This window comes from Gossypium hirsutum, chromosome A10, assembly GCF_007990345.1.
Source record: "Gossypium hirsutum isolate 1008001.06 chromosome A10, Gossypium_hirsutum_v2.1, whole genome shotgun sequence".
Taxonomy (NCBI): domain Eukaryota; kingdom Viridiplantae; phylum Streptophyta; class Magnoliopsida; order Malvales; family Malvaceae; genus Gossypium; species Gossypium hirsutum.
The window spans coordinates 98,414,611-98,440,694 of NC_053433.1; the positions used below are offsets into that span (position 1 = coordinate 98,414,611).

Consider the following 26,084-nt stretch of genomic DNA (forward strand, 5'->3'; position numbering starts at 1 on the left):
GATTTACTGGACCAGCGACAATCGCAGGAGGTAGTGGATTTTCCTAGTTTTCAGCCATCTCTTCGGTTGTGGTTGAAGTATCGTCTTCTTGCTCTTTCTCTGTGTATCTTAAGCTTTGGCTTATTTCTCTTTGATTTTTGTGAACTGTGCGATCTATCTCACTATCAAACAGTAATGGTCCCCACAGGTTTCTTCTAGTCATACACTATAAAAACCTGCCAGGAGTGAATAAAAGAAAAAAATAGGAAGGAAAATAAAAAATTTAAATTGCAAATAAAGTAAAATGGTTAAAGTAATAAAAATCGAGTGTTCCTAATATCTTAGTTCCCCGGTAACGGCGCCAAAAACTTGATACGTGATATTCATGACAGGTTTTAAAAATTTATAATTAATCGTTCTTGAAACTAACTATTATCACGATGAAGACAAGTGTACCTATCGAACAGTAGTATAGCTTTAGCAAGACCGGATTGTCGCACCCAAAGGAACCAAGAGTACTTGTAATTACTTTCTTTTTGTTATCTAGCCTAAAAATTAAGGGATTTGTTTATCTAAACTAATTAACTAAACTAAGAGTGCACAAAGAGAAATTGGGGAAAAGCTTTTGGGAAAAATCGATTGATTAAGACAATACCCAAGGAAAAATCCACTTATACTTCACTTGTTATTTGACTTTGAATCAGAGGATTTATTCATTTGACTTAATCCATAGAAATCCCTAAGTTATATTATTATCTCTCTCGAGACTAATAACGTCTAACCCTAGGTTTATTAATTGAAATCACTTTCTAATTAACGCCTTAGTATTGCATTAACTCGATCTATGGATCCCCTTATTAGGTTTCACCCTAATCCGGCAAAATCTTGTCACCCTATCTCTAGGCGTGCAATCAACTCCGCTTAATTATGACAATTTTACCCTTAAACAGGGACTTTTGCTCCTCTGAATAAGCGCATTAACTTGAATCAATATCCTGGAATATTAAGACAAGAATTAAGAACACATAATTAAGAACAAGTCAAATATTTATAATACAATTCAGATAATAATAACAAGATCCGTCTTAGGCTTCATTCCTCTTAGGTATTTAAGGGGTTTAGTTCATAATTATAAAAGAAAACATCTCAGAAGAATAATGAATACAAAACATAAAGAAGACCAAAATCCCTGAATGGAAACTGAAGGGAGATCTTCAGTCTTGATGATGAATTCGGCTTCTGAGATGGATTAATCGGCTTCCCTTGAGTAATTCCTTGCCTCCTACTTCGTGTCTCCATTCTAATTGCCTCCTTAGGTGTTTAAATAAACTTTAGAATGCCTAAAAGCCCTCAAAAGTGGCCTTTTCTGAATAGGACTATACTTGGGCCCGTCAAGGACATACCTGTGTGACACGCCCGTGTGCGATTGCTCCAGCCCGAGGTCAAGGTTGTTAAATAGGCACGGGCGTGTGGTCTACCCGTGTAAGTCGTACTTCAATCTTGGCAAATGGACACAGCCATGTGGCTTACCCGTGTGAGTAAGTCCAGGCCGTGTTGATTTCCCATGTGGGTCCATTTTCTCTATTTTTGGCCCGTTTCTCACTTTTTTTACTCTCCTATGCTCACCTAAGTATAAAACATGAAATTAAAGAATTAGGAGCATCGAATTCACCAAATCTAAGGATAAACCATCGATAAATGTTTTAAGCATGGGATAAAAATATGTATAAGTTATGGTTTATCATGTAAGAGGTTTGAGGAAGGCCTCAATGAAGATATCCGAGTGTTTTTCGGCATTTTAGAGTTGCGAGAATTTGTAGCACTTGTTAAAAGAGCCTGTAAGGCCGAAGAGTTGATTAAAGAAAAGAGGAAAGCAACTTTTGAGTCACGGGATTCAAAGAGGAGACAGATAGGGAAATCACATCAGTCCTCATCTAAAAGATTGAGAGAGTTCGCTACTCGATCAAGTGTTTCGGTGGGGTATTCGAATAGGAACAAGAACCGACAGAACACAACTTCTAAAGCCTAAACCACTTCGGTCGCAAGTGTTGGTAGCACTCGGTCAAATAGGCCAGAATGCTTGTAATGTGGTAGGTGTCATTTTGGTGAGTGCCGAGGGAATAAAATGGGCTGTTTCAAGTGTGGATCATTGAAACACTTCATCCGTGATTATCCCGAGTTGGATGAGAGAGAGAGACAATAAGATGTGAAAGCAAGTAGTGCTCCCTTGAGGCGTAGTTCACAAAAGAACCCCGAAAAGTGGGCTAGCAGTAGAGGCACTCCAAGAGATGCTGTGGTAAGATCTGAGGGTAGAGTGCCTGCAAGGACTTATGCTATTCGAGCTCGAGAAGTGTCAGAGTCTCCCAACGTGATCACAGGTACCTTTTATATCCATGAAATACCTGTTGTTGCTTTAATTGACCCGGGATATACTTACTCTTATATTTGTATGGATTTGATACCCTGTATGAGTATGCTAGTAGAGTCCACAGAGTTTGTAATAAAAGTTTCCAATCCTATAGGCAGACACGTACTAGTGGACCAAGTATGTAAAAATTGCCCTTTAACAATTAGAGGTCATTGTTTTTCGGCTAACTTGATGTTACTTCCGTGTAATGAGTTTGATGTAATCCTTGGAATGGATTGGTTGACTGTTCATAGTGTTGTAGTGGACTACGAGAAAAAGATTATTGAGTTGAAATGTGAAGACGGACATGTTCTTAAAGTTGGACCAAATGAGTCAGATAATCTGCCGTAGTAATATCGTCTTTGACTACTGAAAAATATTTGAGGAAAGAATATGAGGCTTATCTAGCTTATGTTTGAATACTCAAGTGTCTGAATTGAAGATTGAATCGGTACCAGTGGTTTATGAATTTACAGACGTGTTTCCGGAAGAATTACCCGGATTGTCTCCGGTGAAGGAGGTAGAATTCAGAATTGAGTTAGTTCCCAATATGACACCGATTTCTATTGCTCCGTATAGAATGGCCTCGACAAACTTGAAAGAGTTGAAAGTGCTGCTGCAAGAGTTAACAGATAAAGGTTTTACGAAACCTAGTTATTCACCGTGGGGTGCCCCAGTGTTGTTTGTGAAAAAGAAAGACGGGTCGATGAGGTTATGTATAGACTATAGACAATTCAATGAGCTACTGTGAAGAACAAGTATCCTTTTCCAATGATAGATGATTTATTCAATCAGTTGAAGGAAGCCACGATGTTCCCCAAGATAGACTTGAGGTCTGGTTATTATCAGTTAAGAGTTAAAGAATAAGATGTACTGAAAACTGCTTTTCGAAAAAGATACGGGCATTATGAGTTCTTCGTCATGCCTTTTGGTTCGACTGATGCCCTGACGGTGCTTATGGATTTGATGAACCGCATTTTTCGGCCGTATTTGGACAAGTTTGTGGTGGTTTTTATTGATGACATACTAATTTACTCGTGAGAGGAGAATGAACACGTGGAGCATTTGAGAACTATGTTACAGACTTTGAGAGAAAAGCAGCTTTACACCAAGTTCAGTAAGAATGAATTTAGGCTTAAAGAGGACATATTTTTAGGGCACATTGTGTCGGGTGATAGGATCAGAGTTGACCCAAGCAAGATCTCAGTTATTGTTGCGTGGAAACCGTCGAGGAATTTAACTGGAGTTTGAAGCTTTTTGGGTTTAGTCAGATATTATTGATGGTTTGTAAACGAATTCTCTATGATAGCTACGCTGATGACAAGGCTGCTGCAAAAGGATGTCAAGTTTGAATGGACAACAAAGTACCAACAAAGTTTTGAGAAATTAAAGGCTTTGTTGGCTGAAGCCCCAGTGTTAGTGTAACCGGATTCGGGCAAGGAGTTTGTGGTATATAGCGACGCCTCCTTGAATGGTTTGGGGTGTGTGTTTATGCAAGAAGGTAAGGTTATAACTTACGCTTCGAGGCAACTGAAACCGCATGAGAAAAATTCCCGACAAATGATTTAGAGTTGGCAGCCATCGTATTCGCGTTGAAAATTTGGAGACACCATTTATATGGCGAGAAATGTCGGGTATTCACTGACCATAAGAGCTTAAAATATTTGATGACTCAAAAGGAATTGAATTTTCGGCAACACCGATGGTTAGAGCTGATAAAGGATTACGAGTTGATTATCGACTACCACTCGGGAAAAGCGAACGTTATTGCCGATGCGTTGAGTAGAAAATCATTATTTGTGCTGAGAGCAATGAATGCCAATATGGCTTTGTCTGGTGATGGTTCGATTCTAGCAGAGTTGGGAACTGGATCGACGTTTCTTCAAGAGATCCGTGAAGCTCAAAAAGGTGATGAGAAATTGCAATAATGTTTAAAGACAGAGTTTGTGGACAATGAGTTTATTCAGAAGATTTTGAGAGAGGCACATAGTGGTCGTTTGTCTGTCCACCCAGGTAGTGTGAAAATGTACAATGACCTGAAGAAAATGTTTTGGTGGTCGGGTATGAAAAGAGACATTTTAGAGTTTGTATCTAAGTGCCTAGTGTGTCAGCAAGTGAAGACTGAACACCAAGTACCTTTGGGTCTACTTCAGCCTATTACGATCCCCGAGTGGAAGTGGGATCGGATCACTATGGATTGTGTGACGGGTTTACCATTGACCCCGAAGAAAAAGGATGCTATTTGGGTTATTTTGGATAGGCTAACATAGTCGGCACACTTCATACCTGTGCGTACCGATTACTCACTTGAGAGATTAGCTGACTTGTACGTTTCCGAGATCATGAGACTGCAGGGGGTGCCCATATCGATTGTTTTAGACAGAGACCCGAGATTTACCTCGAGGTTTTGGAAAAAGTTACAAGAGGCATTGGGAAAAAGTTGAGTTTTAGCACAGCTTTCCATCTGCAAACCGACGGTCAGTCAGAGAGAGTAATTCAGATATTAAAGGACATGTTGTGGTGTTGCGTCCTTGAGTTCTAAGGTAGTTGGGAAAAGTTATCTACCATTGGTTGAATTCGCCTATAATAACAGTTATCAAACGAGTCTAAAAATGACGCCTTATGAGGCTTTGTATGGGTGAAAGTGTCAAACACCCTTATATTGGACTGAGCACAGAGACAGTCAGGTTCACGGGGTCGATTTAGTCAGAGAGACTGAAGAAAAAGTTAAAGTAATTCGTGACTGCTTGAAGGCCGCCTCGGATAGATAGAAGTCCTACGCGGATTTGAAACGAAAGGAAATTGAATTTCAAGTCAGTGATAGGGTATTTTTGAAAGTGTCCTTGTGGAGGAAAGTCCTCAGATTTGGTAGAAAAGGCAAGTTGAGTCTTTGTTTTATAGGGCCTTATGAGGCTATCGAGAGAGTAGTACCGGTTGCCTATCGATTGACTTTACCACCAGAGTTAGAGAAGATTCATGACGTGTTTCATGTGTCCATGCTATGTCGATATAGATTAGACCTTTCGCATGTGATTTCATCGTCAGAGGTTGAGATTCATCCAGACATGACTTATGGTAAAGAGCCAGTCAAGATTTTAGCTCGGGAAGTCAAATAGTTGAGAAATAAGAGTATAGCACTTGTGAAAGTTTTGTAGCATAGACATGGAGTCGAGGAAGCCACATGGGAACCCGAGGAGACTATGAGAGATTAGTACCCGAACTTATTCACTGGTAAGATTTTCGGGGACGATAATCCCTAAGGGGGAGAAACGTAATAGTCCGATTTTGGGGCTAGTCAGAATAGTGGTCTCGAAACCACAAATCCAAAGTTATAGAAAGTATTTTATTATTAAAATAGAGTCATAGCATGGTTAAAATAGTGCATGAAATATTTGGTGAGCTAATTTTAACGTTTGTGGGCCCAATTGTGAAAAAGGACTAAATCGCATAAAACGAAAAAGTCCTAAATTGATAGCTAAAGGTGTCAAATAGCTAGAATATAAAATTTTGGGGTCTTTAAAGAGCAATTAGACCCTTAGAGACTAGGGTGGTCAGCCATAGGAGACAATTTGATGGGAAAGTCAAAATTAGGTGGTGTTTGGTCACCAATTTTAACTAGTTTTAAATTAAATAAAACAAAGGCCACATTCCTTTTATTTTTCTTCTTCTTCACCGATTTTTACCAGCCATAGGAGGGTTTTGAACTTCAAAATTTTCAGCAACTTGAAGCACTCACAAGTAAGTGATTTCCATGTCCTTTGTTGACGATTTTTGTATTTTTGAGACCCTTGAAGCATGAGCTTTCAAATGAGGGTATATCTTGCAAAATGGTTGAAGCTCTAGGGTTTTGCCAAGAGAGAATTTAGGGTGTTTTCTAAAATTTTATGGAAGAATATGAGTCTTAGTTGAGTAATTGACAACTTCTGTGAAAGGTGTTACCATGAAAACACATAAAGGGACCATTTTGCACAAGTTGTAAAATGAATGATAAATTTGTGAGATAGAGAGAATTTGGGGTTGGTATAAGAGTAAAAAGAGTTCATATAGACTTAAGATACGAAGAAATTTGATAAAAATTGATTTTTGAGCATAGGGGTAAAATGGACATTGTGTCAAAGTCTAGAGGCAAAATGGTCATTTTACCAAAGATGTGAATTTTTAATTGCTTAAGTTTATTTAGTGATTAAATGAGTGAATTTTTCTATTTTAGATAAAGAATAACCAAATCCAAACCTATACCGGGGGAAAATCAAGCAAATTGACTAAACCAACTAGTCGCCATATTTTGTAATCCGAGGTAAGTTTTACGTAAATCATACAACTACATTACTAATGTATTTGTTGAATTGTATTTGAATTAATATAGCATGATTTGCTTGATCGTGGTATTGAGATGGTATGATGATAATAGAGATAGTAGAGTTCCTGTTTGAACCTAGGAAATAAATCAGATATTTATACCGTGACATATGAGTTATTATTTGGCTAGTGTAAGACATGTCTGGGACATGCATCAGCCACATTATGAGAGCCAGTGTAAGACCATGTCTGGGACATGGCGTCGACATTGAGACGAGAGCTAGTGTAAGACATGTCTGGGATATGCATCGGCCTCGAGATGTAAGCCAGTGTAAGACATGTCTAGGACATGCATCGGGTAAGAGATGGTAGTCAGTGTAAGACCATGTCTGAGACATGGCATCGACTTGAGATGTGAACCAGTATAAGGCCATGTCTGGGATATGGCATCGACACTTTACCTACGTTTGAGGCTTAATGAATATCCGGTAGTGTTCCAAATGGTTCAACAATGAATGTTAAGTTCTTAAGCTAATGAAGAAAATATAACCGTGTTGTGACTGGTACAGGTACCTAATTGGTACGTATGAGATATGAGCTCATTGAACAATATGTGACTAGTTTGGATGGTAATGAGTAAGTTATGCTTATGCCTACTTTGGTATCATGAGCATGTGGATCACTGATAAAATGTGATTGTTATGTACTTACTTATATGCAACTTACTAAGCTTTTATGCTTACTCCCTTTCCTTTCCATTTCTTACAGTGCCGCCAGACTAGCTCAAGGATTCTAGAAGTCAAAGATATCGATCACAGTATCAATCGAAGCATTTAGTATAGTTGGATTTTTATTTTTGAATATGGCATGTATAGGACTTAGACTTTATTATTTTGTGTCTTTGAGAATTGGCCAAATGTGTTGGCTTGGGTTGGAAACCTTTTAATTTGTATTAAGCTTTAAATGATAGTTAATATTCATTTTGAGTTTATGAAAGATGCATTCTCATGGTTGAATAAATGTCTATTATGGCTGATTTAGTTATAGGGGTTATACTTGTCTCGGTATTGGTTGGTATTTGTATGAAACTATATATGTAAGGGTGGCAATGAGGCATGGTAAATTGTCTTATACTGTCTACATGGGTAGGCATGCGGGCATGTGTGACACACGGTCTGCCCTATGGGCGTGTGGTCCAGCCGTGTGTCCCCTGCATGTAAAACTTTCAAGTCAGTATACATGGTAATAAACACACAGGTAGAGACACGGTGGTGTGTCTTAGCTGTGTGGAGGACACGGCCCAGCGCACAGGCGTGTGCCTTGGCCGTGTGACATTATGAGCATTCTGACGTTAGAAACAGAATGTCCATGTTTTTGCATACGGGTTGGGGCACGAGCGTGTCGTGGCCTTGTGAGTGATATGGGCCAATGACACGGGCGTGTGTCTGGCCGTGTGAAAACCCATATAGGTGTGAATTAGAAATTAATTCCACATGGGTATTAGACACGGGCATGTCCCTAGGTGCTTAGGCAGTGTGAGCCACACGGACCATCAGCACGACCATGTCGAGAGGGTCACACCGGCTTGTTGTCCTTCCATACGGGTATATGCCCTGTTTTAAAGGAAAAATTTCTTAAGGTTGGTGTAAAGACTCGGAATGGTCCCGAATAGTTTTCAACGGTCAATTTGAGGTTCGTAGGCCCATAATAAGAAGTTTAAAGTAGAAATTGAAAATTTTTAAATTTGGACCGAGTCTCGGAGACTTGAGATTGTTTGTATGCATGGGATCAAGTATAGGTAATGCCTCGTACCCCGCCCCAGCATGGGTTACAGGTATGAAGTGTTACACCTATCCGCTACACACCATCTCCAACCAACCAATCACACCAATTAAGGCTACATGAGTCCATTTATCCAATCACAGTAGAAAGTGGTGGTATGCCACTATTAAATATACAGTTGAGTTGCTAAACATATAATGTGGATTAATCGCCAAAATTGAAGTAATACTACTGATAAACTGTAATATATACATATTTTTACCCTATGATTGGCATATTTATGAATGATTTTTCATTGGTTTTAGTGAATTTGATGCTCCTAATCCTTTAATTTCATGGCTTATACTCAGGAGAGCTTAGAACAGCAAAAAGAGCAAGAAACGGGCCAAAAAGGGACAAATTGAGCTTAAAACAGTGTTTCACACGGCCTAGGCACATCCACACGGGTAAACCACACGCCCGTGTGAAGCACACGAGTAGACCACATGCCCATGTAAGGCACACGGGCAGACCACACGCCCATATGTCATGGCCATGTCGACTAGAAACCAATTCAGAATTACACACGGCTTGAGCACTTACACACGGGCGAGGCACATGGCCGTGTCCCTGTCGAGCCCAAGTCTAGTTCTACTATAAAAATGTCACTTTTGAGGGTTTTGAAGCATTCTAAAGCCTATATAAACACCCTAGAAGAGGATTAAAGGGGAGATAGAGATTTGGAGGCAGAAAATATTCGAGAATAGCCATCAGAATCACCTCAGAGACAGGATTTACATCAAGACTGAAGATTTCCATCCAATTTCCTAGAAGTTCTTTGGGTATCTTTATGTTTTGTTGTTTTCTAAACTTTGAGATGTTTTTAATTATTATTATGAACTAAACTCCCTAAATACCTAAGGGAGATGAAACCTAAGACGAATCTTATTACTCTTTGATTTATATGATAAATATTTGCTCTTATTCTTAATTGTGAATTTTAATCCTTGCTTTAATATTCCAGGATATTAATTCAGGTTTTTGATGTGCTTATTTAGTGGAGGAAAAGTCCCTGTTTAAGAGTAGATCATTCATAATTAAGCGGAGTTGCATGCAATCTTAGAGATAGGACGACATAAATCTGCCGGATTAGAGTCAAATTTAATAAGGGAATCCATAGATTGAGTTAATGCGACAATAGGGGTTTTAATTAGAAAGAGATTTCAATTAATCAACCTAGAGTCAGTTGTTTTTAGTCTCGAAAGGGATATTAACATAAATTAGGGATTTCTACGGAATAAGTCAAGTGAATAAATAGTCTAAATCAAAGGTAATAAGTGAAGTCTAGGTGGATTCTTTCTTGGGTATTGTCTTCTCCATTGGTTTTTCTAAAGTATTTTCCAACTTTTATCTTTGTCATAATCTTAGAAAATTAGTTTAGTTTAAAAAAACCCTTTAATTCTAAGGCTAGATAATAAAAAGATAGTAATTACTAGTATTTTTAGTCCTTATGGATACGATATTTCCGGTCTCACCATAACTATACTACTGTTCGATAGGTGCGCTTGCCTTAAGTCGAATTTTTAGTTAGTTTCACGATCGTCAAGTTTTTGGCACCGTTTCCGGGGACTAAAATATTAGGAAAGTTTATTTTTTATTACTTTAGCCATTTTTTTTATTTTTATTGCAATTTAATTATATTTTGCTTAAATTACTAAATTTTCTTTTATTTTCTTTTGGCTGGTTTTCATAGTTTATAACTAGAAGAAACCCGTTAGGACCTTTACTTTTTGATAGTGAGATCAAAAGCATAGCTCGCAGAAACTGAAGTGAAATAAGGCGAAGCCTACGATACATAGAGGAAGGGCAAGAGGACGATATTCAAACCACAACTGATGAGATGACTGATAGTCAAAATAATCCGTTACCTCCTGTGGTTGCTGCAAACCCAGTAAATCAGAATCCTGCTCCTCGTACTATGTATGATTAAGCTAAACTTACTTTAACAGGAACTGAATCGAGTATAGTTAGGCCTGTTGTTGCTAACTGGACCCTAACACAATTCAAATGATACAACAGTTTGTTCAGTTTGATGGTTTGCAGGATGAGGATCCAAACACTCATTTAGCAAATTTTCTGGAATTCTGCGACACTTTTAAGATCAATGGCATTTCTAGTGATGCCATTCGCCTTTGAATGTTCCCATTCTCATTAAGGAACAAAGGTAAACAGTGGTTAAACTCGTTACCATGAGGGTCAATCACTATTTGGGAACAAATGACCGAAAAATTTTTACTTAAATATTTTCCGCCGGCTAAAACGGCTAAATTAAGGAATGATATCTCTTCTTTTGTGCAGATGGATTTAGAAACTCTTTATGATGCAAGGGGGAGATACAAGGACCTATTGAGAAGCTCTCCTCACCATGGGTTACCTCTATGGTTGCAGGTTCAGACTTTTTACAACGATGTGAACCCCTCAACAAGGCAACTTATCGACACAGCCGTCGGTGGAACGTTAAACAATAAAACACCTGAAGAGGCTTACAAATTTATTGAAGAGATGTCACTGAATAACTATCAGTGGCAAGTCATGAGAGCGAAGCTGACGAAAGCTGCTAGTGTTTTCAACCTTGACGCGGTTACTATGCTATCTAACTAGGTAGAACTTTTAAATAAAAAGATTGACGGTTTGTATGGTTCTACTCAGGTACATCCAGTGATGAGGTGTGATTCAAGTGGAGGAGGAGTACACAACACAGATTATCCATCCTTCAATCCTAGCACCGAGGAGGAAAAAGTCCACTATATGGGTAATAATAATCCTAAACCTCAAAATAACCCATTCAGTAACACTTATAATGCAGGTTGGAGGAACCATCCCAATTTCTCGTGGGGTAGGCAAGGAAATTAAAGACCACAACATCCTCTAGGTTTCCAACAATCACCTTACCAACAAGAGAAGAAACTGAACCTTGAAGAGATGCTCACAAAATTCATCTCGGTGTCAGAAACTTGTTTTCAGAATACCAAAACAGCACTTAAGAATCAACAAGCGTCGATTCAAGGGCTCGAAATGACCACAAGGTATCTTGCCGAGTAATATTGAAACTAACTCAATGGAGCAGCTTAATACGATTACTGTTCGAAATGAAGAAGGGTTAGTTAAACTTGAACCAGAACCTAGGCAAGGAATTTTGGTAAGTAAAGGTAAGGATGAGGTGGACCACAGTGAGCAAAAACCGGTAAGTAGAGAATATAAACCTCGTGTGCCATACCCCAGTGCAACAAGGAAAGACCAAACGGACGAACAATTCAGTAAATTCATTAAATTATTAAAGAAATTACATATTAACTTACCGTTTATTAAACCTCTTTCGCAGATGCCAAATGTAGTAAAATTTCTAAAGAAGCTTTTAGCAAATAAATGGAAGTTGGATAATGCGTCGCATGTGGAATTAAACGCAGTTTACTCAGCCATTCTATAGAATAAGCTACCCAATAAGTTGAAAGGTCCAGTGAGTTTTACGATCCCTTGTTTAATTGGTAGTTTGAACGTTAACAGTGCTTTGGCTGATTTAGGGGCAAGTATTAATGTCATGCCCTATAAAATGTTTAAACAACTCAGTCTTGGGAAACCCAAACAAACTAGGATGAGCATTCAATTGGCAAATAAAACAATCAGATTTCCTAGGGATATTATTGAAGACTTACTTGTTAAAATTGATAAATTTATATTCCCAATTGATTTTGTTGTTCTAGACATGGAAGAGGATAGTAATGTGCCTTTAATTTTAGGAAGACCCTTTTTAGCAACTGCTAGAACTATCATTGATGTTAGCACAGGTGAATTGATACTTCGTGTAGGTGATGACACGATTAAGCTTCAAGCTCATGATTCTACAAAAATATCTAGTAATCGAGACGATTGTTTAAGTTCTATTCACTTGAATAATGTTGCAACTCAAACTCCTTTGCAGGACTCCCCTAGGAAGAACGTGATTGAGCCTCATTCTAATCCACGCAACAAAAATAGAGCGACTCATGAAGAACGAAGGCTTCAGATCGACGAACTAGACGAATGGCGAACACATGTCAAGGAGAAACCAAAAGCACACGATGAATCGAAGTGACACCTCGATAAGCGTAAGGATGAAACAACAAAATTTAAGGTTGGGGATAAAGTTTTTTTAGATGAACAGAACCCCCGAATTGCTACTTCAGAGCTTAATACAAACGGAGCGACTTCCTTCACGGTACTGAATATTTTCCTATACGGTACAGTCAAGGTAAATCATTCTCAATTCGGCACCTTTAAGGTAAATATTACTCGACTTAAACTTTATGTGGATAATAGAATTGATAGTGATAAAGAGGAGTCTCGACTCCGCGATCCGCCGTAATCACACGAAATTGAGGTAAGTTAAGCTTAGACTCTAAGCTATTTTTGAGGAGGCAACCCGAGCACTTAACACCACTAACTAGTTATTTTAGCTATTTTTACTATTTTTATGCAGGTACAGTGGCCCACATGGCCTGGACACACGGATGTATCCTTGGCCGTGTGGAAACAGGGCTAAAAATTCCCCAAATATCGAGCCACACGGCCATGAATTCGATCAATACAGCCTGGACACACGGGCGTGTCCTAGGCCATGTTAAAACTGGAGCTAAATTTTCAAATTTTAAATAAGTCAGGGAGCCATACAGGCAAGGCACGCGGCCGTGTGTTCAGACACACGGACGTGCGAAGCACCACACGGGCGTGGGAGAAGCGAAGGACATGGCACATGGCCGTGCGACGCGGTCATGTGCACCATACGGCCTGGACACACGGGCGTGTCCCCAGGCTGTATGACGATTAGGCATTCAACTTTCGCGACAAACACGGGCTAAAATCGAGCCACACGGGTGTGTGACACGATCGTGTGGCCTAACACGGGTCTCACACAATTGTGCCCCTTTTAAACCCCCCAAACCCTAATTTTTATTTTCTTCTTCTTCTTCCCCAAAGCCTCCCAACCCTAGCAGTCGACTGTCACCAGCACTCCCACCGACAGCCATCGCCGCTCGTCCAAGACCCAAACTAACCCTATCTTCACCCTCAACCCCCTCCTTCCCCTATCCTGCACGCACACCCTTTCCCCTTCCTTTCTTTTTCCCTTTCACCCTCAACTTCCTTTGCGCCGCACGGCCTGGCCCCACCCGTGTTCCCCCTTCCAACAGACCGAACCTCACCCTCTTTCGCGTCGTACGACCTAGCACCCACGCCCGTGCCCTCCCCGTTTACCACCCTTGACCACCATACACCCCATCGGTTAGCCATTCCACCATTGTTTTTCTTTTCTTTATTTCATTTATTTTTATTCTTAAATTTTATTTTTCACTTTATTTCTATTTTGTTCTTTATTTATTTTTGTTTATTTTCTTTTATTTCTGCTTATTATTTTGATTTGGATTTGGTTTTGTTAATTTCTATATTGATGAATACTAGTTTAGGTTAGTTCTTCTTATTATTTTAACTCTATTGCTACTATTATTCCCTTTTATTTCATTCTTAATACTACATGTTTAGTTCACTATTTTAGTCATATTTGTCTCTTGCTAATGCGTTTAGTATATTGACTTATTACTCATATTTTAATGTTCGTTGCATTGTCCTTTTAGATCCTTTGTCATTTGATTTTTCACTTTTGATTTTTGCACTTTTTTAATATTCGGATATATGGTTTTAGGAATGGATTACTATAACGAATTCTTTGGATTCTATGTCAATGCTGAATTTTTTTTCTTATTAATCCTTTCTTCTAATTTTGTAGGCTTATAATGACAAACACACAAGGCAAGAAAATTGTTGTTCCCGCTTCGAAAAAGCAGAAGGGTCCTGGCACAACCTGCTCGAGCACCTCGACTGAAGCCTGTCACCTGCTACTTCGGTTCTTCTCCAACCAACAGGACGACCTGTTTTAGCTTCTACGAGTACGACCATTGGGAGTGGCCCGATGTATTGACTAGGCCGCTTTGGAGCAGGTCCAACTTACTCACCTTGTTCGTTTCCATCTCGATATTACCCTTTGGGATCGGTTCTTTTCAATTATCGAGCCTACCTATTCAGAGCTAACATTGGAGTTCTGCACTACTTTCCACCTACAGCATGTGATGAATACACATGACGAGGCTGGTACTATCGTTTTTAGACTTGGTGGACTTGTCAGGCATATGAGTGTACTTGAGTTTGGAGCTGCTTTGGGCCTCTACACGGAGGAGTTCATGGCTTCAGAGAATTTTTTACAGTTTCACCGTCACATACACTATCCACAATCTTGCTGTTGGACCGATCTTACGGTGAGCACGGCTTCCTATGACATAAGTCGCTCGAAGGTGACTTCTCTCCCTCCAGCACTATGCTACATTCATGCCATCTTAGCTCACACTTTGACTGGAAGGAGAGAGAGCACTGGAGTAGTTAGCACCATCGACGCATACTTCATGTGGAGCATGGCGATTGGCCATGTATTTGACTTGACATGTTTTATCGCCCTCGCCTTTTTCCACTAGACGAATCGCCATAGGAAGGGCCTCATTTGCCTTCGCCCTTACGTAACTCACCTCACTCGACACTTCGGCCTCTTCGAAACTCTAGAGATGTCATCGACACTCACATTAGTCGGCCAGATGTCCCCTCAGGGAATTTCCAGCATGATCCACATGAGGATGATAAAGCAGCGCCGTGCAGTCGACTTCTCTCAGTCCAAACTTATCCACCCTGCTGACTAGGATGAGCCAGAGGACATTACTGACGATGTCCCTCCCCTTCACGAGGACCCACCCCACCACCACCGCATCACCGACCTCTTGCTGCCACTTTGACAGATTTGTTAGAGCGATTTACTCGCTTTGAGGAGCAGTGCTTTGAGCAGTTCCGTAGCATCGATGCCACTCTTCGAAAAATTTGCCACCACCTCCACATCTCTCCTTTGGCAACGTCGACCACGAGGCATCTGATGATGAGGACCTTTGAGTCCCTATATTTTACTATTATTTTTATTTTTATTTTATTTTGTCTCTTATTTATTTTTGAAGACTTATGTTTTATATTTTAAAATCTACTTATCTTTATGATTATTATTGACTTATCCTTTAATTCTCTTCCACAGTGATGTTTATTTTCTTATTAGTAACTCAGAATCGTGTCTTTCATTTACCTTATCTACAATTCTCGCCCTCGCTACTGCAAGGACCTCATCCAAATATTCAGGGCAGTTTCGCTTCTCTCCCTCTCTTCTGATATTATACTTATATTCTTATTATTTATTTTTATACATTGAGGACAACGTACATCTTAAGTGTGGGGAGGTTATTTATGTGATTATCAGAAATCCGCAAATTTTTATCTTATTCTCAAATAATTTTCTCATATCATTATTAGAGTAAAATTTTGATTGATTTATGATTTTTATTGATGTGTTTTTAAATTAAATCATAGGTAACTGTGCATTGATTGTTTAAACTTTAAGACATTGGAGAATCAAGTATGATAAGTTGAAATTTTTGAGAAGTAAAATTGCTAGGTTGTTTCCCTGAATTGAGGTATTATCTTGAAGTTTTGAATTTACAAGATTGACATCAAATACCCATAATTTTCGTGAGATTTTGAGCCTTTTAGAGCATATATCTTTCTTACTCGCTGATTTTATTGGTTATGAGTGTGTCAATATTGATTTGTTATTCTAGAACTTGTATCGATTATACATGTCGAGACCACACCTTTGATTTGATATACTAAAATGATAAAGGCACTTAAGTTTTAACCCATTTACCCCATAAAAAGCCTACCCTCATAATTAACCCTTAGTGAACCCCTTTGAGCTTAACAAACTATTTTTTTAAATTTACCCTAAATTTTAACCCCTATATCATACTCTTTGATTCGCTGAGAATTTTTCCTATATTATTGATTCCTTTTTTGTCAAGATTTGATTTGATTAATTGCCTAACTATGTTCTTTCATTTGAATTGTATAATTCTCTCTCATATTTGTTCTTATTCTTAAAAACACATACATACATACATACATACATACATACATACATACATACGTACATACCTACATACGTACATACGTATATACATACATACATACATACATACGTACGTACATATATACGTACATATGTACGTACATACGTACGTACATACATACATACATACACACATACATACATACATACATACATACATACATACATACATACATACGTACATACATACGTATGTACATACATACGTACGTATATACGTACATACATACGTACATACATACATACGTACGTACATACGTACATACATACGTACATACATACATACATACATATGTACATACATACATACGTACATACATACATACATACATACATACGTACGTACGTACATACGTACATACATACATACATACATACGTACATACATACGTACATACATACGTACGTACATACATACATACATACATACATACATACGTACATACATACATACATATATACATACATACATACATACATATATACGTACATACATACATACATACATACATACATACATACATATTGGTAGTAATTCTTTATTTTTGATCTTAAGTATTTAATTTCATATTCTGAGAAGAAGTTCATGTTTATTCAATTGATGTTAGTTACTTTTCCAGTTAGGTAATTTATCAATTTAATCTCGATTCTAACTGTCTTTTTCAGCCTGTGTCCACATCTTTAACCCAAAGCCCTGTTACAACCCTTCAAAGACCTTTTGATTTGTGTATCATCTCATTTATAGTGGTGGAGATTTGATTTTCATGCAAGCCTATGGTAATAACTTTTCATATTTGACTAATGAGTGCTTAACCATTGAACCTTAAACATATTGAGTGATTTGAGTGAACCTCTAGTGAGGATGTCAACCATTGTCAATTTGGAATTAAAGATAATTACTTAGATAAAGGGGGATGCCTATAATTCTATGATTAAAATGCTCAACTTTGACTATTTGAAACTTTAATGTTCTTTTAGTTAAATTTTCAATGTATGACTGCTTGTGGATTATTTTGAAACATTATAAATGAGAATTATAAGTTGAAAGATTTTATTTTAATTGTAAATTGAGGATTTTGCTTGAGGACAAGCAAATGCTTAAGTGTGGGGATATTTGATAAACCGTAATATATACATATTTTTACCCCATGCTTGGCATATTTATGAATGATTTTTCCTTTGTTTTAGTGAATTTGATGCTCCTAATCCTTTAATTTCATGGTTTATATTCAGGAGAGCTTAGAATAGCAAAAGGACAAAAAAACAGGCCAAAAAGGGATAAATTGAGCTTAAAATAGTGTTTCGCACGACCTAGGCACGTCCACACGGGTAAACCACATGCCCTATGAGGCACACGAGTAGACCACACGCCCATGTGTCATGGCCGTGTCGACTAGAAACCAATTCAGAATTACACACGGCTTGAGCACTTGCACACGGGCGGGGCACACGGCCGTGTCCCTGTCGAGCCCAAGTCTAGTTCTACTTGGAAAAGGCCAGTTTTGATGGTTTTGAAGCATTCTAAAGCCTATATAAACATCCTAAAAGAGGATTAAAAGGGAGACAGAGAGTTGGAGGCAGAAAATATTCGAGAATAGCCATTGGAATCACCTAGGAGATAGGATTTACATCAAGACTAAAGATTTCCATCCAATTTCCTAGAAGTTCTTTGGGTTTCTTTATGTTTTGTTATTTTCTAAATTTTGAGATGTTTTCCATTATTATTATGAACTAAACTCCCTAAATACCTAAGGGAGATGAAACCTAAGACGAATCTTATTACTCTTTGATTTATATGATAAATATTTGTTCTTATTCTTAATTGTGAATTTTAATCATTGCTTTAATATTCCAAGATATTAATTTAGGTTTCTGATATGCTTATTCAGTGGAGTAAAAGTCCATGTTTAAGAATAGATCATTCATAATTAAGCGGAGTTACATGCAATCCTAGAGATAGGACGACATAAATTTGTCGGATTAGAGTCAAATCTAATAAGGGAATTGATAAATCGAGTTAATGCGACAATAGGGGTTTTAATTAGAAAGAGATTTCAATTAATCAACCTAGAGTTAGTTGTTTTTAGTCTTGAAAGGGATATTAACATAAATCAGGGATTTCTACAGAATAAGTCAAGTGAATAAATTGTCTAAGTAAAAGGTAATAAGTGAAGTCTAGGTGGATTCTTTCTTGGGTATTGTCTTCTCCATTGGTTTTTCTAAAGTATTTTCCAACTTTCATCTCTGTCATAATCTTAGAAAAATAGTTTAGTTTAAAAATAGCCTTTAATTCTTAGGCTAGATAATAAAAAGATAGTAATTACTAGTACTTTTAATCCTCGTGGATACGATATTTCCGGTCTCACCATAACTATACTACTGCTCGATAGGTGCGCTTGCCTTAAGTCAAATTTTTAGTTAGTTTCACGATCATCAACTGCCTGAAAACACTTCCTCTATCATCAAAACCCACTCCAATGCTTATGTAAAATCATTGTAACATATGTACATATCACATAGTCGAATCAAATATCATATCAAAACAGATAACAAAATACGAATGTTATACATACTTTACAAAAATAGTCATGCTTTCAAAAATTATCGACACATAAAATATACATGCAACTCACTTACTGAACGTATCAACAAATATACCTCACTTTGGGTCTTTTTTAAGAAAACCGAACCCCACAGAAGGTCTAATTACAAATTACAGATTAAATTGAGCTTAAATGAAAATTTCAAGGAAAATAGGCCACACGCTCGTGTGGTTTCACATGGCCCAGGTGACTAGCCTGTGTAATCACACACACTTGTATGCCCTTACACGGCCAGACACACGGTCTGCCACACGGTCGTATGACGTAGAAGAATTTTGATTTTTTCTTTTTTTTTCCAGATTTTTTAGATTACACGTGGTAGTTTTGGGTTAGAAACACACACCTAAATACTTTCGATGCGTTGTCTTAACAGCAGCAATTACGAAATCTACACACGAAACCCAAACTGAACTAATTAATGAATACATATACTAATACGACCTAAACTATCAGTTTCTATAAACCAAACGAAACCAACCTTTAATTGAAAGATACCAACACTTATCCTTGAAGAAGAGCAACAACATTTAACAAAACTAAACTCATCGGAGGATCATTGTACTTCTCACAATATTCCTTTATCAGTACAAGAACATTCAAACTCAACAATAAAATCAATTAAAAGTCCACTTAACTCCACGTCAACTGAAGAAGAAAATTATGTTACTACAACAAAATAATGACCAAAAACTTAACAAGAGACGACTAAAAAGGCTGACAACTCAGAAACATGACGAACCTCAAAACAAAAAGAAGAAAACAAAAAAGACAAGGAAAATTGTGAAGGTTTACAGGAAAGAAAAGAAGAAAGGAGGACGTGGAGATAGTGGGAAACTTAAGGATTATTTTTAAACAAAAAACAAAGCAAAATAAAATAATTTCCTAACCAAAACCCCTTAATATCCAAATATTAAGCACTTATCTGATTGGTAAGAATTTGAATTAACCTACATGTGCCTAGTCAAGTGTAGGAATAAAAACAATAAAACTTAAGGGATATGATTTGAACACAAGACCCAATCAAATTAATCACTATACAAAATTTTCTCCAATCTTAACTAAAAAACAGGATGTGACCACTCTTTCGGTTTACTAACCCCATTCCTTCTAACCCAGTTTTTAGGATGTAACAACTAGTCGATACATTAACACTAAAATAATACCGATTATTATGGTTAAAACAAAAGTTGCAGAGAAAATCATTGAAATTAATATATGGAAAAATCAACATTTATTTTGTAACAAAACTATTTCAAGGAGTTATCCTTTGCCTATTTCTCTTAGGGCTCATCGTTTCAATAGGAAGGTGAATCTTTTAGCAAGTAACTTATGAATATCAATATTTTAGAGATAATGAAAAACATGCCAGTGTTTTACTCTATGGTGCTTCTAATAGTCATGGAGTAAAAATAGATATTGATTGTTAGAATTAAGTGACCCAAATTCTTATTTAAATAAAATACGATGGAAAATAAAATAACAGTAAAATCCATATAGAACTAGACTTCTGTTATTTTATTTTAGAATAAGGTTTTTTAAATCTTATTAAACTCCATCTATTTTATATTGATTAGGATAAGCTGTTTCAATCCTACTAGAATATGGCTTTGCAAGCCTATAAATAGACATAGTCTATTCCTCTTGTATTTGAATTCAAAATTTTCAACATAGTGAATTTTCTTCTCTTCTGCCCGTGGTTTTTTCCCGTAAAATTTGTGTGTTCTTTATTTTTTTATTTTATTTTATTTTTCACAAATTGGTAGCCTAGCTTTCGGGTTGTTCATCTTAATCACAGTAATGGCGTCTTTGAAGTATGAAATTCCGCTATTGGATCGTAACACCAGATTTGTATTGTGGTAGATTAAGATGCAAGCAGTTCTTGCGCAGATGGATCTGGAGGATGCCCTGCTAGGGATAGATAAGATGCCTTCGACATTAACAGATGAAGAGAAGAAGCGTAAGGATCGCAAGGCGTTAACACAATTACATCTGCATTTGTCCAACGAAATTTTGCAGGATGTGATGAAAGAGAAGACTGCCGCTGCATTATGGAAGAGGCTAGAACAAATATGTATGTCGAAAACTCTAACAAGCAAGTTGCATATGAAGCAGCGTCTTTATGCTCATCGTTTGGAGGAAGGTGCGTCTGTACACGAACACTTAACAGTGTTTAAAGAAATTCTCTCAAACTCAGAGGCCATAGAGGTTCAGTATGATAAGGAAGATCTAGGGTTGATTCTACTTTGTTCGTTGCCCCCGTCTTATTCAACCTTTAGAGACACGATTTTATATAGCCGCGAATCTCTCACAGTTGATGAGGTTTATGATTCTTTAACCTTGTATGATAAGATGAAGCATTTTGTGGTTAAACCCGACTCTCAGGGAGAGGGTCTCATTATTCGTGGGAGATAAGATCAGAATGCTGATGATGATCGTGGTAGGACATAGGAACGGAATCCTCGTGGTAAATCTAAGGGTAGATCGAAGTCTTCAAACAGAGGTAAAACTTGTAACTTCTGCAAGAAGAAAGGGCACATTAAATCTGAGTGCTATAAGCTACAAAATAAGCTTAAAAGAGAGGCTGCGAATCAAAAGGGAAAACAACCAGAAAATTTCGGTGAAGCTGATGTTGTAGAAGACTACAACGATGGTGAACTTTTAGTTGCTTCTATCAATGATTCTAAAGTAAGCGAGGAGTAAATACTTGATTCAGGCTGCACCTTCCACATGAGTCCCAATCGGGATTGGTTTACAACTTACGAAACAGTGTCTGAAGATGTTGTTTTGATGGGAAATAATGCTTCGTGTAAAATCGTAGGTGTTGGAACAATTAAAGTTAAGATGTTTGATGGAGTTGTCAGAACACTTAGTGACATACGACATGTTCCAGAATTGAAAAGAAATTTAATTTTATTGAGTACTCTTGATTCACAAGGGTACAGATATACAGTTGAAAGTAGGGTTTTAAAGATTTCCAAAGGGTCCCTTGTTGTGATGAAAGGACAGAGAAAGATTGCCAAGTTATATGTTTTGCAGGGTTCTACTATTACTGGTGATGCAGCTATCGTTTCCTCTTCCTTGTCAGATGATGATATTACTAAACTTTGGCATATGCGCCTAGGGCATATGAGTGAGAATGGCATGGCAGAATTGAGCAAAAGAGGACTTCTTGATGGGCAAGGAATTTGTAAACTGAATTTCTGTGAGCACTGTGTTTTTGGGAAGCAAAAGAGAGTTCGATTCACTAAAGGAATCCATAACACAAAGAGAATATTGGAGTATATTCATTCTGATCTGTGGAGGCCATCCAGAGTGCCTTCGAGAGGTGGAGCTAATTATATGCTAACCTTTATTGATGATTTTTCCAGAAAAGTTTGGGCGTTCTTCCTGAAGCAGAAAAGCGATGTGTTTTCCATATTTAAGTCTTGGAAAATTATGATTGAAAAACAAACGGAAAAACAGATAAAATACCTCCACACAGACAATGACTTAGAGTTCTGTTCTGATGTGTTTAATAGATTGTGCAAGTCAGAAGGGATCATGAGACACTTGACAGTTCGTCATACTCCACAGCAAAATGGCGTTGCAGAACGAATGAATAGAACGATCATGAAGAAGGTTCGATGTATGTTGTCAAATGCCAACTTACTGAAGTCATTTTGGGCAGAAGCAGCCTCTACTGCATGTTTTTTGATCAACCGATCTCCATCCGTTGCCATTGAGAAAAAGAATCCACAAGAGGTATATTCTGGTAATCCTACTAATTATTCTGATTTAAAGATTTTTGGGTGTCCTGCGTATGCTCATGTTGATAATGAAAAATTAGAACCGGGATCCATTAAATGCATTTTTCTTGGTTATAAAGCTGGTGTAAAAGGATAAAAGTTATGGTGTCCTGAAAATAGAAAAGTTGTGATTAGCAGAGATGTTGTTTTTGATGAAACTGCTATGCTACCTAACTTATCTCTTAAAGACTCTTCCAATAAAGAAAATAAAAAACAGGTAGAGCATTTGATTAATACAGAGTCAACTCCTCAAGCCAAAACAAAAATTGAGAATAGAGTTGCTTCTTCACAACAATACTCTATCGCCAAAAACAAAATTAAAAGAGAAATTAAACCTCCAAAGAAGTATGCCGAGGCTGATCTAGTTGCTTATGCTTTAAATGTGGCTAAAGATATAGATGCAAATCTAGAGCCATCTAATTATTCTGAGGTGGTTAACTGTGAAGACTCAGAAAAGTGGATGTTTGCTATGCAAGAAGAGATTGAATCACTCCAAAAAAACAGAACATAGGAACTTGTGAAACTTCCTAAAGGTAAAAAGGTTGTTCATTGTAAATGGGTGTTTAAAAAGAAAGAAGGGACTCAATGAGTTGAAGAACCCAGATATAAAGCAAGGCTTGTTGCAAAGGGTTACAGTCAAATTCCAGGAGTGGACTTCACAGATGTGTTCTCTCCAATTGTTAAGCATAGTTCGATTCGAGCTTTGCTTGGTATTGTGGCCATGCATGATTTGGAGCTTGAGCAGTTAGATGTAAAAACTGCATTTCTGCATGGAGAACTTGAGGAGGATATTTACATGTTACAACCAGAGGGTTTTATAGTCTCAGAAAAAGAGGACTATGTTTGCTTGCTGAGAAAGTCCCTTTACGGTTTGAAACAGTCACCAAGACAGTGGTACAAGAGGTTTGATTCCTTTATGACTTCTCATGATTTCAAAAGAAGTAGTTTAGACAGTTGTGTTTATTTTAAGAAAAACAATGATGGTTTTTTTATGTATCTACTTCTTTATGTTGATGACATGTTGATAGCAGCAAAAGATAAAGAAGAGATAAGAATGGTCAAAGCCCAACCAAGTGAAGAATTTGAGATGAAAGATTTAAGACCAGCAAAGAAGATACTTGGTATGAAGATTCTCAGAGATAGAAAAGCAAGCAAGTAAATTGTACCTTTAGCAGCCCATTTCAGACTTTCATCGGCTTTGTCTCCACAATCAGATGGTGAGATTGAGTACATGTCACATGTTCCATACTCTAGTGCAGTGGGATCTCTCATGTATACTATGGTTTGTTCACGTCCAGATTTTTCATATGTAGGCAGTGCAGTTAGCAGATACATGGAAAATCCCGGTAAAGAACATTGGAAAGCAGTTCAGTGGATTTTAAGATACTTACGAGGCACTACTGATGTTTGCTTACAGTTGGAAGAACTAAAGATGGAGTCATAGGGTATGTTGATGTTGATTTTGCTGGAGACCTTTCTAGAAGAAGATCTCTCACAGGTTACGTCTTTACAATCGGAGGTTGTGCAATTAGTTGCAAAGCCACTTTACAAACTACAGTCGCTTTGTCTACCACTGAAGCTGAGTACATGGAGATTACTGAGGCTTGTAAAGAAGCTATTTGGTTGAAGGGACTATTTAGTGAACTCAATGAAGACCTTCAAATCAGTACAATATTTTGTGACAGTCAGAGTGCCATCTTCCTTACAAAAGATCAAATGTTTCATGAGAGAGCAAAACATATTGATGTTTGGTATCATTTTGTTCGTGATATTATTGCTCGTGGTGATATTGTTGTGGGCAAAATTAGTACTCATGAAAATCCTGCAGATATGATGACTAAGTCACTTCCTATAACCAAGTTTGAGCATTGCTTAGACTTGGTTGGTGTTCATTGTTGAAGTTAAACCCTTAAGGGGTTTTATAGAAGAGGTAGAGAACTTGTTCATTAAAAGTTCGCGATGAAGAACTTGTTCATTGAGAATTTGTGTCAAGGTGGAGATTGTTAGAATTAAGTGACCTAAATTCTAATTTAAATAAAATACGATGGAAAATAAAATAAAAGTAAAATCTATATAGAACTAGACTTCTTTTATTTTATTTTAGAATAAGGTTTTTTAAACCTTATTAAACTCCATCTATTTTATATTGATTAGGATAAAGTGTTTCAATCCTACTAGAATATGGCTTTACAAGCCTATAAATAGACATAGTCTATTCCTTTTGTATTTGAATTCAAATTTTTCGACATAGTGAATTTTCTTCTCCTCTGCCCGTGGATTTTTCTCGAAAGGGTTTCCACGTAAAATTTGTGTGTTCTTTATTTTATTTTATTTTATTTTATTTTTCACAATCTTGATGACGTGCTTGATATCAAGTGTTTAAGGTTTCGTTGGACTTCGATTTTCTTTTCTCAAGTTAAAGATATATTTATATTATTTAAATTTCCAATTAAATTAGTATTATAAATTAATTGTACACTAATTTAATTGAAAAATGATTAAAAATGATTAATTGTACAAAGTAAGTTATATTATTATGAGAACTATTTTTAAAGATATTATTATGATTAAAGATATTTGAACCTAAGATACCTTTATTATGAATATTCAACTTTGTCATTTTAAACTTTTTTTATTATTACATAAATTTTTAATCAACATTTTATATAATTTTTACACTCTCATTATAAGTGTGACATACTCTAATATATATAGTTTATTGTAATATAGGTATAGTTTCTTTTGGTAATATAATATAGATATAGTTTATTTTTATCAATACAATATTGGGAGAGAGGATGTCAAGGCTAAAACTCATATCATCTAAGTTATTGATGGAAATTCCAACCACTGCTCTAAATAAGGGTTGACACAATATATAAAACTCTTTAATTGAATTGATGTTATAAATAATGGCAACCAACTCTTTTAAAATAAAAAATAAAAAATTAATAGCACCACCTAAGTATTTTACTAGACAAATAAATTTAAATAAAAAAATATTATCAATTATTTTCAACAATTATGTTCATTTCTCATGTACTATTTTAACAAATTCCACTATTTATCCTAAAACACCATAAATTATTTTTTTCCCTATATATTATAATTTAGTACATTACCATATGAATATATATAATAAAGAAAAGGAAAAAGAATAGTATTAGAAG

The 26,084-nt window shown here is 36.9% G+C and overlaps 1 non-coding gene across 1 annotated transcript; it reads right to left on the reverse strand.

Moving 5' to 3' along the window:
- Positions 1-10,771: 10,771 nt before the first annotated feature.
- Positions 10,772-10,878, reverse strand: LOC121209195 (small nucleolar RNA R71). The gene has a single exon (XR_005904312.1). It is a non-coding gene; the product is annotated as a small nucleolar RNA R71 (small nucleolar RNA).
- Positions 10,879-26,084: the final 15,206 nt, after the last annotated feature.